Below are 20,438 nucleotides of genomic sequence, written 5' to 3' on the forward strand. Positions count from 1 at the left end.
GGGATGTGCAGCTATGAAAGCAATTCTGCTCCAGCAGGAAAAGAGTTTGCTTCTTGTAGGGTTCCCTTCGCTCCATGTCATGCTTTGCACTGGCCATGGGACTAGCACTGCGGGTCTCAGGGCTGCTTTGTGCTCCCCTGTGGCATCCTCCATACTCCCTCTGATCATCATCCTTGATGATGTGAGCAGAGCCAAGCTCAGCTTCAGTGTTCTTATAGGGTTTGTCATTGTAGCAGTGAGTGATGCCAGCACCAAATCTCTGCCCTTTCCTTACCAGGGAGGCTTGGCCATGGCATGTCCCTACTTCATGCCTCAGCTGCCTCTCTGTCTGTTGGCTTTTGTGCATAAACTCTAAGGAACTTTTTGGCAGGGCAGCTCTGTACAGCACCCTGCGCCACAGTATGTCAGTGAGACTTGCGATGCTCCCACTTAAACATCTAATAGTCAATTGAGAGCCACATGAGACTGGAGCACACGAAGGAAATCTCACCTCTAGCCCTGGGATTAGGGCATTTATCCCAGGACATGGGCTCTGCCACACCAAAGCAGGCAGGCACCCCTCAGGGGAAGGCAAAACATCCCAGGCTGCATCTGTGCCATTGTGCTCAGCTGAATGATGGGAAGGGGAGCGAAGGGGGAAATTAAATTTACACCCTGAGCCTGGAGATTAGTTTCCCCTTATTGTTGTAGGAATAATTAAAAATTGTGGGCTGCATTGTTTCTTTTCACCTTCTCATAACCCACTTGCTGTATTTGATTCCCCACCACCCCCCACCCTCCCATAATTGCACATCACAGTGTGCTTTAGAGTCCTGCACATTCCCTGTGACTGTGGGCTTTTTCTCATGGCTGCTTTCCCTTTTCACTCCACCATTTGCCAGCAGCACTTTTCCTGCCATCCTGAACAAAGCCTCATCCTCCAGTGCTGGTCTGGGAGGCCAAGATAGGTCTCCATGGACCAACACAGGGCAGTGATGGATGCCCATGTTGCCCTAAATGACCAAGCACAGGCATAGATGGGATGCTCTCCTGGGCTTGCCAAGGAGCAGATCTGTTATCCTGGATGGATTCTTGTTGCTATATTCCCTGGAGCTGGGTTGGACAGGGCCCTGCCTTGGCAGCCCTGCCTTGCACTGTACAGACCCCAGCAGAAAACTGCAGAGAAAGCTGTGTCTGGAGAAAGCACATTCCCAGGCCAGGGGACTGTCAGTGTGATCCAGGCGGGAAAGCAGGAGCATGGCTGGGATGAGGGCTGCCAGCCGAGCAGAGCCGGCAGGGACCAGCCCTTTGGGCCACGTTAGACAAATAAACAGAGAGCCTGGGGCTGGCAGGGGCTGAGGCAGTGACCGGTGGCGGTTTCAGAGGTCACAGGACCCCACGGCTGCCATCTGCTACTGCAACCTGCAGGTCGCCCAGGGCTGGCTGGAGGCTGCGTGTGGGGGTCCCTAAGGGCACAGCGATGGTGGGACAGAGACGAGGAAGAGGAGCTGGAGCGAGGCTGCGAGCTGGGGAAGGCATGTTCTGGCAGAATAGTAATGCAAATAAACCTCCCTGGACTTATTTTTAGCCCTGATGATGATATTTGGTCTATTTTGAGGCTGTCTGACACTGTAGTCTGGGGCTCTTTGAGGAGGCTCAGTTATCTTGTGTTTTGTCCTTCGATCGTAAAGCTTGGTGGGAGAGAATCATTCTTTGTGAGGGTCAAGGACCCCGTGCCTAGGATGCCTGAGCCCTTTGGTGTGGTAAATAATAAATACAAACAGTGAGTTGCCAAGAATTTACTGTGTCTGACACAAACTGTCCAGCTGTTCAAATCGGGAGAAGGAAATCTCTAGGCATGACTTTGGTTAATCTCAGAGCAAGACAGATGCAGAAGCAGGCAGGTAACTCATCAGACAAGTAGGCAGATGTTTGAAGTCTTCTCCAAGTCACAGAATCAACCAGGTTGGAAAAGACCTCAGAGATCATCAAGTCCAACCTATTACCTAACACCTAACACACTTGAAATCTAATTTTGGAGCATTTTTGTGCAAAGTCTCAATTATGCTAAGCTAACGAAGAGAGCATGCAGCATGGAAGACTGTACAAGACACTTGCCATCTTCAGGCAAAGATCACTTCTAAGCTTTAAAGCCTGCATGTGGATTTTCAAACCAGACTGTAAGGGGGGGTTGAGCCTTGTTTTTAGAACTGCACTTTTCAATTTTAAAGGCAAGAAAACCCCACAGGAGTGTCAAAGAAGAAGAGGTGATAGGGTCTTGCTGTGGGGCAGGCTGGAGAGGGAGATGGGGTGGCTGGGTTTGAGTGATGGTAGGCAACACATTAAACTGCACATCCTCCCATGGATGGATGAAGGGCAGCAGGGATGCTGCTCTTCTGCACTTCCACCCCTGCAAGATGTGTCCCAGCTTTGCTGCATGGGGTCAGCAGTGACCTAAAGTCAACAAGAGGCAGAGCAAACCAGTAACTCTTACATTTCAGTCTGTGTGGTGAAGTAGCTTCTAGAGAAACCAACACAAACCATTTTTTTAATGGCTTTAAACCCTCCCTGCAAGAAGGTTTGACAGGGCAAACACATGCAGACCCATAAATTAGCTGGAATAGCTGAAGGCCCATTGTGTAGGCAATGGCTTGCAGCACACAACAGCTACTCCCAGTTGACAATGCGAGGAAAGTCACTCTGTGCATTTTTTTTATCCTTTGACACAGAGTGCAGCTGCAGGAATACCTCAAGCAGGATTTTAATAGAAGCCAATCAAGTTCTTGAAGCTCTGCACATTTGAGAATGAACCTGGGGAGATAACGGGCCTGGGCTCACAATGATCAACATGTCAAGATAATTAAAATGATTACTTTCTACTAAGAGAGAGGGCGAGATCCTCATCTGATGCAGGCTGCTGTAGCTTTGTATGGTCACTCCTGGAGTTGGCAGCAGTGAAATGGGATCCAGCAACCAGGCTCTGCAAATGCAGCGTGGTCGGAGAGGTCACTCTTTGGTTGTGCGTGCCAAATCCTCGTCTTTCCCCATCCAACATAAATCCAGGATTTGTGTCTGTGTGTGTGCAGATGTCATCGAGGAGCTAAGCTGAAGGCAGACGAGCTGCCTGGGCAGAGTGGAAGCCAGCTTTCAGGGCTGCAGGCAAAGCAGAAAGCACTGGGTGCTAAGAGGAGGGCCCAAACGAACTTTAAATGTGGGAATGATGCCCAGTTTGGCTGAGAAGCTGCTGCAGGGAGTAGGGGCAGCGGGACAGCAGGGTCTTACACACACTTGGGAAGGGCTTGGGGCAGATCTTGCTGAGATGAGACACCTCAAAGTCCACAGTGCAGCCCGGGCCAAGTTCCCAGAGGACTTCCAGGCAGGGAGAAGTGTTGGAAAGTGGAAGCCTGAAGGAAAAAGTCTGGAGGAGCCTCTGGCAGCAGGAAGGGGAAGCAAGCAGGCAGGGTTGCCCTGCAGAGGAGGAGCAGGAGCGTGCAAGGGGCCGGTGTCAGGGCTTGTCGGCACAGAGCAGCATAGCAAAGCTGCTATTGTGGAATAAAATATGCTGGAATGTGGACACGCCTATTGCAGAATAAAGCTGCTTTTCCCTAATTTAACTTAATCCACTATTTGTTTTTATTATTTTTATCATCATCAGATGCAGCTAATTTGGAAAAGCTGTTCCAATTAATTTCCCTTCATAGACAAGCAGTTACACGCTGGAAAGCCTTTGTCTGTTCAGTGGCAGCCTGACCAACAGCTTCTATTCCTTTCAAAATCAGTTCCTTTCTTCTCCCCTCTGACCATTGTCTCTACTTTGTCTCATCAGAACATGAGGGGCACAGGAGTGGGAATTTTTCCTGGGAGCGTGGAGCCTGGTAGACCTGTTTACAGGAGAGAGAGAGAGCAGGGGGGGAAATGTTTTTTAAAGGCAAGCAAGGAAAACAAGGACCTCAGGAGAATGAATCTAGGGCAATGGTTGAGGAGGCCATAATGACCTAATGGATGACCACGAGATATCTGGCGTGAGGTGTTGTCTGCCATCCTCTCTCTTTAGACTATTTAAGCTGTGGGTAACACACAGCCTGAGACCTCAGCAGTGGGGCAGGCTGCTGGAGTGCACTGTGTTGTCCACTTTGGAGAGACCCATATCCTGAATGAGGGCCACAACAACAGCTGTTAGTGGCGCTGAGCCTACACCTAGGATCAAGCAGCACCCGTGGATGCTTCCACAGTGCTGGATGGAGGGAGCATCCTGTACCTGGGGGACTGCAGTCATGGTGCTGCTTGCTCCTGGCAAGGCAGGACTGACTCTTGTGGAGCCCAGATGCTGCAGAGGAAGCTGCTGAGGAATGATCCATCCTTTCCTTTGGCTCAGAGATGAAAGCAGCTCACAAGAGCTCGAGGCTATGAGCAAGTAACTGATTAACCAGTGCAGCAGCCACTGGGCTCTGCAGGGACAGCGGGAGCCACCATACTGGTTTTCAACAGCTCTTCCACCAGCCCCTCTCCAGCTTTTGGCCAGGGCAAAAGGAGACTTAGGGGGAGCTGCATTCAGAGAAAACATAAGACCCTTTCTCCAAGCTGATTTTCTCTCTCTGATTCTGCAGTCTTTCCTGCTTTTTCTTTCTTTCACCCTTTTGCCTTGGGACTCTGCCATCTCCTCATTCCACCACACACACTCTTGTCCTTTGGCACTTCAGACACTTGGCCCGTGCTCCTGCAGACTGGCAAATGTTGGGATGCCACAGCTATGCATTCATCTCCAAAAGCAACCCAAAAATGGTCCAGTCCATCAATCCCCTGTGGTCTGGACAATGAAACCAGTGCCAGCAGAAAGAGCCAAGTGTATCTATCCATTGCTTGGTGGCAGAGACCTGGTGAGAGAGACACACTGTGGGAGAAGGAAGCAAGCTAAAACCCCAAAGTTTCCCTCCCACCAGAGGCTGGCTTCACCTAAATAGGTGGCAGTGGCTGATAGTGGAAGGCCAGAGAGCTTTTCTCCCTTCTAGGTGATTCCTATGTTATTTCTGGAGTTTTTTTCTTTCCCAGGCTTGGCCTTGAGAGATGCTGTAACTGCCTTAAAATGTCAGCACAGGACTGTTGCAGGCTGTCTCAGTATGCAGTCAGGTTAGCAGCTGATACAGTGCTTCTCTTCCCTTCTCCTCCTCTCACCTTCAGAAGGCTGTGATCAGGAGAAGCTTATGGGTGAACTCTCAATGACCAGCCTCTGATGAGTCAAAAAAATGAAGTCTTCTGCCTCAAGAGGGTGTTTGGTCTCTCTCACCCCAGTGCTTGCTGGAGCTGTACCTCCCTGCAGACAAAGCCTGGTACTTTGACGGGGCAGGCCCACTAGAAAACAACAAACAGCTTCAGTAAAAGGGATGTTCTGCCAGCCCCCCTCCCTTCTCCCCCCGAGTGTTTGTACAGTCCTGGTTTCCGCACAGAGACTCTGATCTGCAAGTTGTATTTGTGACCATAAAACAGAGATTAACTCTTATCTCTGGCAGGCAGCACCATCAGGCACCAGCCCTCACTCCAGAGCATTGGCAGCTGAGCACCAGCCTAGTGCACGAAGATGAACTCACTGGAAGAGTAGGAGGTAAACAACATGGGGAAAGGCAGTTGTGGGAGGTGAACCTTGAAGAATAAGATGATGCCAACATGCCCTAGGCTGCGAGGGACTCCTGAGCCCCAGCACCGGGTAAGAGGCAGGGGAGGAAGCGGTGATTAGACACCAGCATCTGCAATCAAGAGGCAGGAAGCATAAGTGCCGGGAAACACTCACCTCTCACCATGCACGATAAGCTGCCAAGTGCCCTGTGGAGGAGGCACCCAGCCCTTCCGTGCCTCCCTGGCACAGTGCCTGGTGAGCAGCACCCAAACCCTGCATACACAGGGAGCTGGTCCCCACCACTGAGCCACAAGCAGCATTTCCCCTGGTTTCCAATGGTCACTAATTGCCAGGTCTCCTATGGAAATCCCCAAGCCATTTGTCCCAGCAGGCACTTGTTCCAGAATCAGTCCTCACCTTTCCCTGGCAGTTGGGTACCATACCTGGATGGAGGAGCTGTACAGACAGGCAAAACCCTGGGGCTGGCTTGGAGTCTTACTCATAGTAAGACAAACACTGCTCTGCTTATATAGGGGTCTGGATCAGTTCAGCAGTGGTGTGTGCAGGAAGAGGCTCTGGTTATGTGCAGGAAGAGGCTCTGGTTTAATCAGATGGCTGCAGCAGAGAAAGAGCAAGAGAAGGGAGAGTGTAAGAGTGAAGGTGTGACAGAGAAAAGAGTGTGAGAGAGAGGGAAAGAAAGGGAAAGGAGAAAAGGGCAGGGGAAGAGCAAGAGAAGAGAAGAGAAGAGAAGAGAAGAGAAGAGAAGAGAAGAGAAGAGAAGAGAAGAGAAGAGAAGAGAAGAGAAGAGAAGAGAAGAGAAGAGAAGAGAAAGAGGAAAGAGAAGAGAAGAGAAGGAGAAGGAGAAGAGAAGAGAGAGAGAAAGAGAAGAGAAGAGAAGAGAAGAGAAAGAGAAGAGAAGAGAGAAGAGAAGAGAAGAGAAGAGAAGAGAAAGAGAAGAGAAGAGAAGAGAAGAGAAGAGAAAGAGAAGAGAAGAGAAGAAGAAAAGGGGAAAAGAAAAGAAAGAAAAGAGAAAAGAAAAAAAAAGAAAGAAAGAGAATAAAAGAAAGAAAAGAGAAAAAGGAGAGGTGGAGAGAGAGGAGAAAAAACCCTTTTGAAAGCCTTAGACCTGCCTCTTTATCTCCCTAATCTGTATTTCCCTCCCCCCCCCAAGCCTCTTTCTGTACAGGATGAAAGCAGATTTCTCCTCTTTATTTTCAGTTTCTGTGTCCTTTAGGAAGGCATTTGCTCGAGACTAATTGAATTTTCTGCCCGTGGAGAGAAAGACATGACACAGAGTGAGTTAAAGTCCGACACCAGGACAGGGCGCAGAGAGCCGTGTTAACTGGTGTGGGGGACAGCCCCTCACTTAACAAAAGTGTTAATTCTGTCCCCTCTTGTTAAGAAGGGGCGGAAGGAGGGGATATTTATTCTGTTCTTTTCTCAAGGTTTTTCCTTTCGGGTCACAAAGTGCCCCCCATGATCTCAGCCCCCCCTCCTCTCCCTGCTATTGTGGCAGCAGCAGCTGGTGGGGTTGCAAAGGGGACAAGGCTTTGTCTTTTGACACACTTGAACATTTCTGCACAGAGCTGGGGGAAACCTTTCCCTTCCCCACCTCGCGCCTCTCTGGGCAATCAGGAGAGAGCGAGGGGCGAGTGGTGGAGTGATGGCCAAGGGGATGAAACGGCACAAAAGGGCTGTGGAGCTGTGGTGGACGAGGGATCAAGGCTGGGCTGTGCAGGGCTGTGGTGAGCAGATGGTGGTGGGCTCTGGGGAGGGGGGTGGGATGGGCCTCGAATGCCAGGAGGCTTGTGTGGAGCAACCGGTTGAAGGGAGAGCGGGAGAAAGCAATGCAAGAAGCGGTGATCCCATGAAGGAGAGTGCAGGGGCTGCCTCTTCCCAAATCCAACAAAGAAATCTCTTCTTTCTCTTTGTCACCCTCCCAGGGAACAGCCCCAGTTAATCTTCTGGCCATGACACGTGGAGGATTCACTTGGGTTTTGTAACAAGGCCATAAAAAAAAGCTCTTTTTACTTTTCTGCAAGCAGCACCCCAGAGTCCTTCACAAAGGGTGTGCAAACCCTTTGGTCCCCCCACAAAGGGTGTGCAAACCCTTCAGTCTCTCCACAGAGGGTGTGTAAACCCTTCAGTCCCCTCTATGAAGAGTGTGCAAACTACTCAGTCCCTCCAGACCCTTTGATCCCTCTACAAAGGATGGGAAGGACCTTTGGTCCCTCTACACCTCCTCCAAGGGTTACTCTCTTGGAACATTGTGGGCTGATCTCCAGGCATGGAAGAGATACAGCCACATTTGACACTAGGACATGAAGAACACTGTTGTACAACCCAGTAGCAGTGGTCTGGGGCTGGGCTGAGATCAGGACTCCTCATAGGCATGAGCAGGAAATTAGGGCTTGACCCCTGTGCTAACCCCACAGCAGTTACCTGCCTGTATCTGCCCCATACCATATGGATCTGCAGCATGGGAATGGTCCCTGACCCTTCTCAGTCCTGGGTAAATCTGAAAGCAGAAAACTAAAAAACAGCTTAAAGTAGAAAGCTAAAAATCATCTCTTCTCTGAGCTCACAGCTTGAACTGCAGACTAAATCCCTCTACCATCTTCCTCATAGTACCATAGAATCATAAAATAAGAGGACTGTTGAGGTTGAAAGAGACCTTTGAGATCATCAAGTCCAACTGCTCACCTAGAGCTCATAACCCTAACACTCTGCAAAGCTACTACCACTAAAACACATCCCTAAAGAAAAACCAATGACCAAACACCTCACATGAGACACCCCCCCCACCCCCCCACCCCCAGCCCTTACCCTGGAACAGCACTACCTCTTTATTCTGTAGTGAAAACCAAGCCCTTGCAGCCTTGTTGCTCTTGCTGGATGTTTACCTACAGCAATACCCAGCAAGAGGCACCAGGAGAAGGTCCTTCCTTCACGGGCTGAAGATGGGAGCACGTGGAGGGTGATGGATAAGCCTCTCAAACTGCAGCCAGCGGTCCAGTGAAAGTCTGTCCATCTATCCCTTATATTGGTGCAAGCTGGCAGTTTCAGTGGGTGGACACTGGGCTAAAACCAGTAAGAAGTGAGTGAGCCCAGAGGTGTGAATTTCAAGCTTTGTGCAGCACTGGGCCTGTGCACAGGGAGCTTTGGCAAATGCCTGCTCACACAGGAGCTTTCAGGAGAGTCCTTGTAAGTGGAAAATAAATAGATACATTCATTATCCAAACTGTCTTATTTTTGTGGTGCCTCTTGAGTAAACCCACTTCTGAGGCTCTCCTAATTGCTTTGCAATAGAGCAGAGATAAATATTTATCAAACAGCTGCATCAGGAAACCACAGTTCAGAGAACCAGCATCAGGGCGATGTGTCTCAGGAAGGATGAGTCTGAGTGGTTTTAGCCTGCTGACCTGTCAGGCTTCCTCCCTCAGATGAGGCAGAGCTTCACCCAAGCCCAGACCCTTGTGGCACCACACCAGTCCTATACCATCAGCTGGATCTGGTCATGTAGAGGCTTTGGAGAACACTTCTTCATGCTGGAGTCTCCCTGTGGCACCATCTCACACTGGCTTGGTGTTTCCTGACACCTTTTCTTCCGATGACTTCGTGGCCTCGCTTGCTTTCTATTAAAAACCCCAGAGATGTGGCCCATGGTCCTCTGGGAGCCCCAGTGCTAGAAGGGGCCCACATGCAAATATTTAGCTGCACTATTATTAGCTCAGGCACATCAACCAGATGGCAACATTTCTAGGTCTTAGTGTGCAAAACTGGCTCTTCAGAACAAAACAGGCTGGGACGGAGCTCTAGAATCACCCATCGCTCCCTGAGGCCCTGCACGGAGGCAGCAGCACACATGGGACACAGGTTTTCTAGCAGCTTGCACATGTGGGACATCTCCTCAGCACTTCATCTGAAAGGAGAGGAAATGATGCTGACAGTCAAAGGTTGAGGTTCAGTGTGTCAGACAAGAGGGTTGGCTTGCATGCATTCACATCATGGGGGTGCAGGTCTCCCTTTGCTCCGGGTGTACCTGATCCCGCAGCAGAGAGGAGGCACTTTGGGTCGAGCACCGTCCACCAAGCGCTGTCCACAGCTGGGAAGGGCAGAGGTCCCTCTGCTGACATTAACATCAGTGTTAGGCAGCTTCCAGAGCAAAGAGGAGCAGAATTTCCTCCATTGCACAGTGTGTGCCCATCCTGTCCAATGCTCCCAGGAGCACTCTCACAGGCTAGAAATGCCCAAAGAGATGATTTCAGTGCTGAGCATGATCCAGCTGAAGCTCAGCTCCAAACTTTGGATGGATGACATTCCCATTTAATTGGGAGCGGGTGGTGTTTTGACTCATGCAAAGGGCATGCTATTTTTGTAACAAGCTCATTTCAGATCACAGGCTCCTTATGTTAGGCTCTGCACATCCATCTAATGAAAGCCAGGTCCTGCCTAGAAGCCCATACAATGGGATGAGAGTTGGGAAGAGCACTTAGAAGCATCTCACCCAGGGGCTTTGTGAGGTTGCCCGCCAGGGTCTGTTTTTTCCATCCTCACTCATGTCAGAGAAGTTAAATATTTACTGGAGCCATTAAATATTTATGCTAAGCTGCTCCTCCCACAGGGAGGAATCCTACTGCTGGCTCCTGGGGCTCTGTGGACAACTCACTCACGTGTCTGTGCTCAGCTTAGCTCCACTCCAGAGTACAAACACATGGAGGTTTTGTGGGGCTGCCACATCCCATAGGGAGTGGAAGGCTCTGGTTTTGGCAGCAGTAATGCTATTAGGTGATGGACTGGGTAGTTCTTTGAGTGGTATCTTTAAAGATCAAGTCCTTCCGGAAGGTGTGATTGCTCTTCCCGGTCCTTCCCTCTGTGGTTTGTGATGTCACCTTGTTCCTCATGTGCAAGAATCTGGGTGAGAACATCCAGCCATACCCAGATCCTTGTCCATCCTTCCAGAAGGTCACCAGCACCACTTGGAGATCAGCTGGAATGGAGGCAGCAGGTCCCTCACCCATAGCATCCAAGGGTTCCCATGCTCAACACAGTAAGAGCTGGAAGCCTGGTGGCAATGGCAAGCCTTGCTGGTCTGCACAGCACAAACCAAATGGGAGAAGTCCCATCCTCAGGAATGTAGCAGCAGGCCCAGGATGAGTTCTCCACTCCCAGCCAGGCTGAGTGGGTTAACACTGCTGAGCCTCCCCTGGAACAGGGCCAGAGGAAAAAGGCTCCACCGCTTCCCGGTCCGCCTGGAAAGCAGGCAGCTGTTTTCTCCAGCAGCAGAAGGCTGTTTATTCTGGGCCAGATTCAATGACACGTTGTGTGCCCCTGTCCCAAGCCCTGGCCCATGGGGAGGCTGAAGAGCACAACCAGCCCAGGGGGGAGCTGAGTGGTCTCCCTGCCTGGTGTGACCACCCCTGGGCGCCACTCTGCCCTTCCTGTCCCCATCCCTTTCCTTTCCTCCCCATCCCACTCTGTGCAGGGCCGGGGACGCCCTTTCCTGCCTGGCACCTGGCTGGCCGGACTGCAGACGGTACTGCCAAGTGCCCTGACATTGGCTCCCTGCCTGCTCCAGGCCAAAACCCTGCCACCTTGTCACCCTCTCCACCATGCTATCAGCCTGAAAAATGTGCCTGGGAAAGAGAGAAAGGAAAAAGAAAGGAAGAAAGAAGCCAGCCTTTGGCTCAGGCGTGCCAAAGGGAGCGACAGCGTGCGGGCTTGGCTCGCTTTCTCGCCAGCTCTTTTCCCAGCAGAGCGATAAGGAACAGAGCAAGCACAATCACGAGCAGAGCAGGTCCCAGAGGCTTGGCCAGCTCTGGGTCAGGATGGCTGAGGGACATTGAGTGCTCCATAGGGACATACTTCCAAAATAAAGTCATTCTGTTGCTCCTCCAGCACCACCAGCCACCCGACAGCCTGCTGCAAAGCATCACTGCTGCACCCATGGCCAAAATAAAGCTGTGAGGAGCCCTGACCTGGCAGAGGCACGTCTGAGTGCTCACAAGGCTGCCCTCTCCTCCAGCCATAACAGTTTTTGGTGCAAAAAGCACATGGGCTCAGACAGATGAGCCTGTGGCCCCCCACAGACTCAACCAACTTTCTCACATTTCCCTCCTCCTTGTCTGCTCTCCCTCTAGTCCTGTCTATCTCCCCTCTTCCCCAGCATCATGCCTCGCTCACTGAATATGCCCACAGATGATCAACAGGCTGCAGATGGGGTCTGAATGTACCACCTTGGCTTGGTCACTGCAAACAGAGCTTGGCTCATCCCAAGCACAAGTTGTATATTTTGGGTCCAAAATACAGCTGGTGTTGGAGACAGACAGCTTGGAGGTTGGTTTTGAGTCTGCTCCTCAGCTTGGAAGATGGGATCTGTGGGCTTTGGTCACTGGGAGAAGTAGGACACTTCTGAGCACACAAGCCATGAGGGTAAGATACCATTTGTCCTGGAAGAGGGCTCTGGAGAACCTTGCTAGTTGGAAAATAAGGCTTGGAAAGGTTTGAAGACACCTCAGAAGATGCATCTACAAGGGCCAGCCTCCAGTGCCTCCAAAGGGCTCCTCTTCACTCCAACCTACCCAATGCCATCCCTTATTCCAGCCCCACAATCAAATGCCAAAGTCCCTCTCCACCCCTCATCAGCCCTACAGCTAATCCTCTCCATCTCCATGCATCTCCCTTCATCTGCTCTCCTGTAGGACCCCACTCATTTAACACTAGCCCATGCTGGCCTAGAGATCCTGAAAACAGTTGGGATCCTGAGACCATCATCCACCCTGACACACCAGTGTCATACAAGCTTCCCTGGAAGATGACAGCCCCAGCCCTGAGCTCTTCATTGAAATCAGGAGGCCCCACCAGGTTTGCCCAGCTCAGCCTCCAGCACAATCTGGAAATGCCACAGCTTGCAGCCAGCACGCTCAGCTCACCCTGACCGCTGCTCCCCAGCCCTTCCTCTTAGTCACCTCTTCCTTACTGTAATAAACTAAAAATCAAAGGGCTGTTACGGCGCTGATGATCATCCTCATTATCTTCTCATCAACATTAAACTAGCAACCCCAGCAGTGCCCTGCCAGCAGCACCAGGAGGGCTAAGATAAGCAACAACAGCAAAAGGAAATCAAACCTCCAGCAGCCTTTGGGGCTTGAAGTGTCCTGGCAGGGGACACATGGCCAGGCTTTGGGACCCGTCCCACCAAGGGGACCATCTTTCCTTGGCCACCACACTAGAGATGCTTATCACCCTGCAGAGGACCCCAACAAACTGGGTGTCAGCAGCTGGGACTCTCTGGGTGGATTTTGGACACAATCATCTGGTGTGGTGCAAATCGGATGGAGATGAGACCCCAATTCCCATTAGAGGATGTGGAGACTAAACAAAGCTAATGATGTCCTTACAGTAAGGATGTCTGTGGGACACTCTCTGCCTGGAAACTTCATCTGAAATAGTTACGGATGCCTCTCCTGGTTATACCCCATTGCCAGCTCACGTGAGCAGAGATCGGTTCGAACCCACCAGGAGAGGTCTCAGTGACACTTTGCTCAGAATCCCTCACCAGAAGGGGCTGTGAAGGGGGTAACCTTACCCCTCCACCCTTCCTTGTATTCCTGACAAGGAAGTAGAATGAGTAGAAAAGTAGGAGTAGAAAAGGAGTAGAAAAGTAGGAGTAGAAAAGGAGTAGAATGAGTAGAAAAGTAGGAGTAGAAGGAGTAGAAAAGTAGAAGTAGAAAAGGAGTAGAATGAGTAGAAAAGTAGGAGTAGAAAAGGAGTAGAATGAGTAGAAAAGTAGGAGTAGAAGGAGTAGAAAAGTAGGAGTAGAAAAGGAGTAGAATGAGTAGAAAAGTAGGAGTAGAATGAGTAGAAAAGTAGGAGTAGAAAAGGAGTAGAATGAGTAGAAAAGTAGGAGTAGAAGAGGAGTAGAAGGAGTAGAAAAGTAGGAAGTACAATGAGTAGAGAAGGAAAAGTCACAGCAGTCAGCTGCTTCACCCCAGCCCAGAGTCTGAATGGAGCAGCCCTTGATGGAAGACAGCATCAGGAGGGCTTGGGCCAACCCCGCTCCCTGGAGAGGCACATGGAGAGGTGGGACACACACCCCTTGGGAGGGGTTCCTGTTTTGAGGGAAGAAGAACAGGACACGGACGTGGCGGTCAGGGATGTACTGCTGGCCCTGCTAATAGAAACCCTCTGTGTAAACAGGGAGAGGATCCAACAGAGATCAGAGATGGTTTTTCTTTCAAGAAAATTAAACATTTAAAACATTTGAGAACACACGCCCTCACCCCCCGGTCAGTAATTAACTTCTTCCTGTGCAGAGCATGGAGCACTTTCCAAAAACAGAGTTAGATGGATTATTTTTCAAAGGAAATGTTGTTGAAAGGATCTTCTGTTGTGTCCTGAAGTGGGAAAACAGTCACAGTGACGGGGGAAGAGCTTGCTCCGTGCATGTGCCACGCCGTGGCTGCCCAAGGAGCGGGTGACGCTCCAGAGGCTGCAGGTCTGCGGGCCACGTGGCGGCTGGGCAGCAGTCGCTTTGCTCGATGGAGCAAACCTCCTTGGGTCATGGTGTGACCTGAAACATCAATGCAAAGCAGAGCAGTCCTCAACAGTGAAAGAAAAACCATCCCAAGCTCAGCCCATGAGGGATGCATTGCATCTCCCCAACACACCGTGACAGGGGAACCTTGCCATGAGAGAGAGGATGTCAAGTCAGAAGCAGATGCAAATGTATGCAGTGTTCGAGGGGATTTACATCCCACGTCCCCATCTGAGCCCATCTTCCTGTGAACTTAGGATGAGCTCAGTCCTCGTGAATCTCCGTTCTCAGAGCAGTAGCATGAAAAGAGGCAGCTGGGACGTGTGTTAAACAAGCACAGTGTGAATGACATCCCGGCAATAAAAGGACTCCTCTGCTAGCCAAGGTGTTTGGTGGGAACAAAATAACTTCCCAGGCCGATCCCACTGCACTCCCTGAGCCTGCAGAGAGGTGGAGAGCCGCACAGGGAGGCCGGGCTGGACAAAGATGTGTAAGAGCTGTTCTGGAGAGACAATTGCTCTTTGTAGCAACATCTGAGGTTTAGATGTTTGTTTTGAGTGCTGGGTTGGGAGAAAAATAAAACCCAACATTTTTTTGTGACATCGACTTGTGGGGAAACAGCTTTTCTCTGGTTGAAAAGGTCAGGTTTGCTTTCCATATCTCCCTCACATCTAAAATGTCCTGCAATTCCTGGAGCTGGGGAGAAAATTTCTTCTTGCAAAGCTAAATGAGGGCAGGCCTGCAGGGAGAGCTTATTTCTTTTCCTAGACCTGTCTGGCTCAAGCCAGCTGAGAGAAATGGGTCTGGGTTTGAGCATCCAGGTCTGGGGTCAGGAAATAATAGGAGCTAAAATGTCCACCGTTGTGGGGCAGGCAGAGCATGGCTGGAGCTGGGTCAAAGCCATCAGCAAGTGTGCAAAAGCTAATGATATTCAAACAGAAGGACAACCATGGTCTGGTGCAGAGTGAGGCTGCTCAGCAGGACCTGCCTGCCTGGGAGACACTGGCTGCCCAGGACACCTGGATGTCCAGTCCAGAGACCTGCACCAGAACAAGGGACAGCAGGAGCTGTTATCTCCCAAGGCTGTGTGTGACCCTTGTTAGAGCAGCCCTTAGTACTCTGCCCCAGGGTACAGCATCCCTGGAAGGCTCAGGTGGCCCCACAGAGCTGGGGGACAGCCCTCTGTGAGGAGGGAAGTTTGTGTCTGCTTCTGCTCTTAATCCCTTCTATTGTTTATAATCCTAAAGTCATCCCCAAATTTCCAAATCCCTTTTAGGTCTCTCTGACTTCATGCTATGGCCTTTCCTTGGCTGAGATTTAGCTTTTAGCATCTGCACTCCAGTAAGGATCCCTCTGTGTCAGCATCATGAGGAGTTCTGGCGACACTGACCAGTGTCTCCCTTACAATGAGACATCCAGTGCTGAGCCTGGGAGGATGGCAAATGTGTACAAAGAAAACATAATTCCAAGGGCTGAGACAAAGGGATCTGTTGGATGGGGACCAGTGCATCTGGGGAAGCATCTTTGTTTTAGAGTGGGAAGAGAGCAAAAGGGAGGAAGAAAAAGAAAGAGAGGAAAAAGGCATCCGGAGGGGGTTTGTTCCTGGCGTGCAGGTGTGTGCGGGGCAGGCAGGGCAGCACCGTGCTGTTTTGAGATGAAAAGCATTGCAGGCTGGTCACCTTTGGCTGTTCACTCTGCACTCCTCCCGGGGTGTTGTGTTCCCATGCCTGCAGGCAGCGTGCTCCGTCCTTTTTTCTTTTCTTCACCATCTGCCGTTGCAAATTCCCCCGAGCGTCTCCCACCCCGGCATAGGGTTTCAACCTGGGACAGAAAACAAGAGGGAGAGAAACCCAAACCCAGCCTGCAGCAGCACAGGAGAAACAGGACTCAGCTCGTGCCTGGACCTCTTCAAGTGTCACCTGGCCTCTGCTGTCAGGTGCTTTGGGGGCACCCTTGGGTGCCAGCAGGTGCTGGGGGCTGCTTGTCCCAGGCTGGGGCAGGGGGAGGATGGGGAATGCAGGACTGTGCACACAGTGGGATCTTCTTTCCTTGTATGGCCAGGGCCACCAGTGGCACAGTTTCCCCTAACTCCATTGTTTCAAATTACAAAGCTGCCCTGATCTCACTGAGCCACCTCAGATCCAAGGAAAGAGCCAGTGGCTGCTTTGAACTCTACACTCGGAGTATCTCTGTCAGGCACTGCCTAAAACAACAGCTGGGCTGCCTCCTCACAGGACACAGTACCCCAGCCCTAGGTACCAGTGAGGGGACCACAGCCTTGGAGTCCCTTAGGGTAAGGGAAAAAGGCACTTGGGTCTGGAGCAGGTCTTTCACAGCCTCCTCTGAGCAACCAGCACCCTTCTGTATCATGCCTGGCTGTTAACCATCTCCCTTAATGGCTCAGAAAAGACCCTGGGTTCTGTTGAGTGGCAGCACCAGTTGCTGTGTGAATCCTCTCCTCCAACGTGTGTTCAGCCCACTGTCTCCTGAGAGCAGTCAGTCATGGGCAAAGGTCTGGAATAATTACCCTTATGCCAAGCTTATTGCCCTAAAGCAGGCTTAAACCCTTTTGCATCCTCCAGTGCCTCTGACACACCCTCCTGGGTCTTGGGCCACCTGTCCCTGCTCCTGAGACCTTCTGTGGTGGCAGGAGCTGGGAGGATGGAAGGGGGGCATGGGGGGCTGATGGTCCTATGGTCTGATCCAATTCTTTACGCGTTGTTAACTCCCCTCGGATGGCCGGGGAGGAGAGCACAGGGCCTTGAACTGGGACAAACTTGGTCATGCTTGGCCACATTCCTGCCTTCAAAAGGGGCAAGGGTTCCTGGGCCTTGGTGGACAAGGGACCCAGGAGATCACATTACCCAGGGCTTTTGTAGCCTTAACAGCTGTGACGGGGGAGCAAAAAAACTATTAGTGTGCATGGCTGTGTGTGCAAGAGGGCTGGGGAGACACTGTCCCCTCCAGCGCAGCCTGGCAGTAATCCCCCTAACAGATTAATGACGCTCAGTGCTTTGAACAGGGGGAAAAAGAGATGGGAGACTAATTGGGGAGATCAGCAGGAAGAAAGCCAGCATTTACTTACCCCTGAGCCCCAGCCAGTGTTTGGGGAATCAGCTTCTCCCTTGGGGAGCTCAGCCTGTCATCAGGATCACTGCCAGATAGAGCTGGGTAGGTGGAACCTCTTTTGGAGTGTCCCAGCAGCTGGGATGGGGTGACAGGGACCAGCAGTGGTAGCTTGGAGCGCTCTTGGAGCTGCAGATCTGTACTCCCTGCTCCTCCAGGGACTCTAAGCTCCTGCTGCAACTCAGCCAGTTCCAGAAGCCAAATTCAGCCCTGGGCTGTGCAGCCTTAAGCCCTGGCACACTTGTGCCTCACCACTGCAAGCAGCCTGAACAAACGCAGGCCGTTTGCAGAGCAGTGGCAGGAACCTGGCCCAGGGCCCAGCGCTGCAGGGCCGGCAGCTCCCATACCCTCCCTTCCACCACCCTGTTCCCTCCAGCTCTGGGGGAAGGAAAAAGCCTTCATGGCTGCTGGTGAGCAAAGAGGAGAGGATTTGTCAGCACAAACAAGTCAGCTGCTGTGTTTAGCAGGTGCTGATGAACCCACTCTGGAGGGGCATTTGCTGCCCCATGGGATGTACCTACTCTCACTGATGGGGATGTGGCAGCAGCACTATCCCTCAAAAGCTGTTATGCATCCTCCTAGCTGTGCCAGCCTCTTCACTGCTGTGGTCCTGCCTGCTCTGCTGGCATCCCACAAAGCTGTCACCAGCCTGCAGTTCCTGATGCTCAGCCAGACTCTGAAATGGGGCAAGCTGCTGCTTTCCCAGGGTCTTGGACTGGCCATAGAGAGCATGCTCAGCTCTGTCTTGAGGGCCATCCGCTGAGTGCTCTGCCTCATGGCTTTCCTGTAATTAGAAACATGAAGCCATCAATTACCTGCTCCCCCCTGACACCTGCATGAGAGAAACCTTCTCCCCAAGCCCAGCCTTCATCAGCCACCAACCCACAAACACTTTGTGGGAAAAGAGGCTCTCCTCTCTAAGGATCCAGCCAAGGGACTTTCTGTTTGCATTCCCCATCCTGGCCATGACTACTGCTGTAAGGGTTGCTGATACTTCCTCCGTGCTTCCCAATAGCCCTTTGTGAAGGGGATGCCAGAAGACCAAGCTGAAGACCTTTTAAGCCAAAAAGCACATGCTCCTACATCATGCACTCTGGGGCCAGGTTTCCAAGATGAGATGACAGCAAATCTAAGTCTCTGGGTCATGGACAGTTAATGAAGCATCCTTCACCCAGGCGTTAGCTGATCCATATCCCCATTCCACCTGCCCTGCAGCATCCAGACCTTCTCAGCCCATTCTCTATTCCCAAAGAGCTATGAAAGCTCCTAGGACTGATGTACCCCATCTGTGCAGCAGGGAAAGCATTTAAGGCTTGAAGGTGTATCAGGGCCACTGCAAACAGGAAACAAAAATAAACAGGCACAGGATCTCTCAGCAAGCCAGCAGCTCTGGGAAGAGGAGCTGCCAGCCCTTGGTGCCCCAGGGGTGGGTGGATTTGTCAGGCTCTAGGTGTTGTTGCTGTCTTTTGCTCTGAGCTGGCACAGTTAAAGCTGTAGCCTCTGTGCTGGATGTAGAAACATATCTGAAACCTGTACATCAGCTGTCATGCTTCCTAACCCATTTTTCTCTGCACTTGTCCCACTCCCCATGCAGTGAGGCAATTGGCTTTGCCACCCTCTCCATCAAAAAAGGCTGCCTTCCCAGATCCTATCATCCCTGCTCATCCAGATGCTCTCCTGCTCACAAAGGGACATCTGCAAGGATGTGAAGGGACATTTACAACCTGACTTCTGCAAGCATCACTGTGCTCTCTGTTGCACCAAAATCCTGGTAAGAACCTTGGTCCTTCATCCCACTGTGCCCAAGCTCCCCGCTTGTGTTCCAGGCCCACTGCTCCCAGGAGCGTGGAGAGAACCTTAGTGGACTTTTCATCCCTCCCCTGATGCTCTGATGCTTTCCTTTTGTCTGACTCCCTCCTGTCTACCCTGTTTGGGGATAGCTTTGTGCCTCTTCCTCAGTGAGCTGAAAAAAGACCCTCCCAGTTCCCTTGTCACTCCCCAGCGCTCCATCCCACTGCACCCCTGTTTTGCAGAACTAGGAATTACAGTGACTGCTGATGCTTTCAGGCTCATCTAACGACTTCCAGAGCCTTAATTTAATTTAATTACCATCCCCTTCTTATCTTAATCATCCTGCCTGTGTTTATAAACAAAACACTGACTCCCAGCCCCACAGGCTGCAACCTGAGCGCAGCACCTCCCATCTGCACAACTCATTACATTCCTCTCTGGGCCCATCTGCCAGATGTCCGCAAGGAAGCCAGAGCAAGCCCCGACTGGAAAGCCAGAGCAGAGCAGGCACTGTGTTAACCACTCAGCTTTCATCCACCAGCCTGGCTCTGCCCAGAACGCCCCCTCTTTGCTCCATGCTTGGGTGAGGTATTTGGGTTGGGGGTGCTCAGCCCCGTCCCCATTCTGCTCTTGGGGCTGGCAGTTCCTGCTGCTGCCAGCTCAGCTGGGATGTTATGTCAAGCAGATGGCCTGACTGGTGGATCTGGGGGAAAACCAGGATGCCATGAGGAGCCAGAGTGGTGTGTGCAAACTGCTGCCCTCCAAACATTCAGCAGAGTGCATGTGGTGAGCTGTCCCAGGCAGAGCTGGGCTGCTGGGGATGCCCCACTCCTTCCAGCAAGAAAAGTACCATGGCTGGAGCCTACACAGTAGCTCTGCAATCCCAGGATGAACTGAGAAGTGGAGGAAAAGACACTCCCTGCACAAACCCACTGCTCCCAGGGATGCTGGGGGTCCCTCTCACCCATTTTGGAGCATCTTCTTCCTGCAGTGCCGATGTGTGGTGAATGATGGCGCAGCTGACTCTGTCCTACCCTGTGGACTTCAAGGCCCTGTTTGTGAAGTTCTCCTGGTTGCTCCTAAAGGATGTCCATCTTTTGAAAATCTGTCTCTTCCCCTCTAGCTAATCCTGATCCTGATTATCTCAACCACAGCTGAAAAGAGAGCTGGAAGTCTTCCAGCAGAGCTTTCATTTGTTGTTCCTGACGTCGATTTTCAGTCCTTCAAGAGCCCAGACTCTTGCCAGTCTGGACAAACACCACCGTGATAACCCTGCTGCTGCAAGAGGTGAGGTGAGCTCCTGCTAACTGAAGAGACTCCTGTAAACACCAGAACAAGGGACTTGGCTCAGCACAGGCGTAAAAACAAACTTTGGCTTGGACTTCAAAAGCCTCA

At 51.5% G+C, this 20,438-nt stretch overlaps 1 long non-coding RNA gene across 1 annotated transcript; it reads right to left on the reverse strand.

Annotated features, from left to right (window-relative positions):
* Nucleotides 1–13,798: 13,798 nt before the first annotated feature.
* Nucleotides 13,799–17,396, reverse strand: LOC137445549 (uncharacterized). Its single transcript, XR_010988427.1, has 3 exons — nt 17,212–17,396; nt 15,806–15,947; nt 13,799–14,162 (listed from the first exon to the last, which is right to left on the reverse strand). It is a non-coding gene; the product is annotated as an uncharacterized lncRNA (long non-coding RNA).
* Nucleotides 17,397–20,438: the final 3,042 nt, after the last annotated feature.

The sequence above is a fragment of the Melanerpes formicivorus genome, unplaced genomic scaffold (assembly GCF_026170545.1).
Source record: "Melanerpes formicivorus ecotype bairdi unplaced genomic scaffold, bMelFor1.0.p_v2 SCAF_14, whole genome shotgun sequence".
NCBI classification, from domain to species: domain Eukaryota; kingdom Metazoa; phylum Chordata; class Aves; order Piciformes; family Picidae; genus Melanerpes; species Melanerpes formicivorus.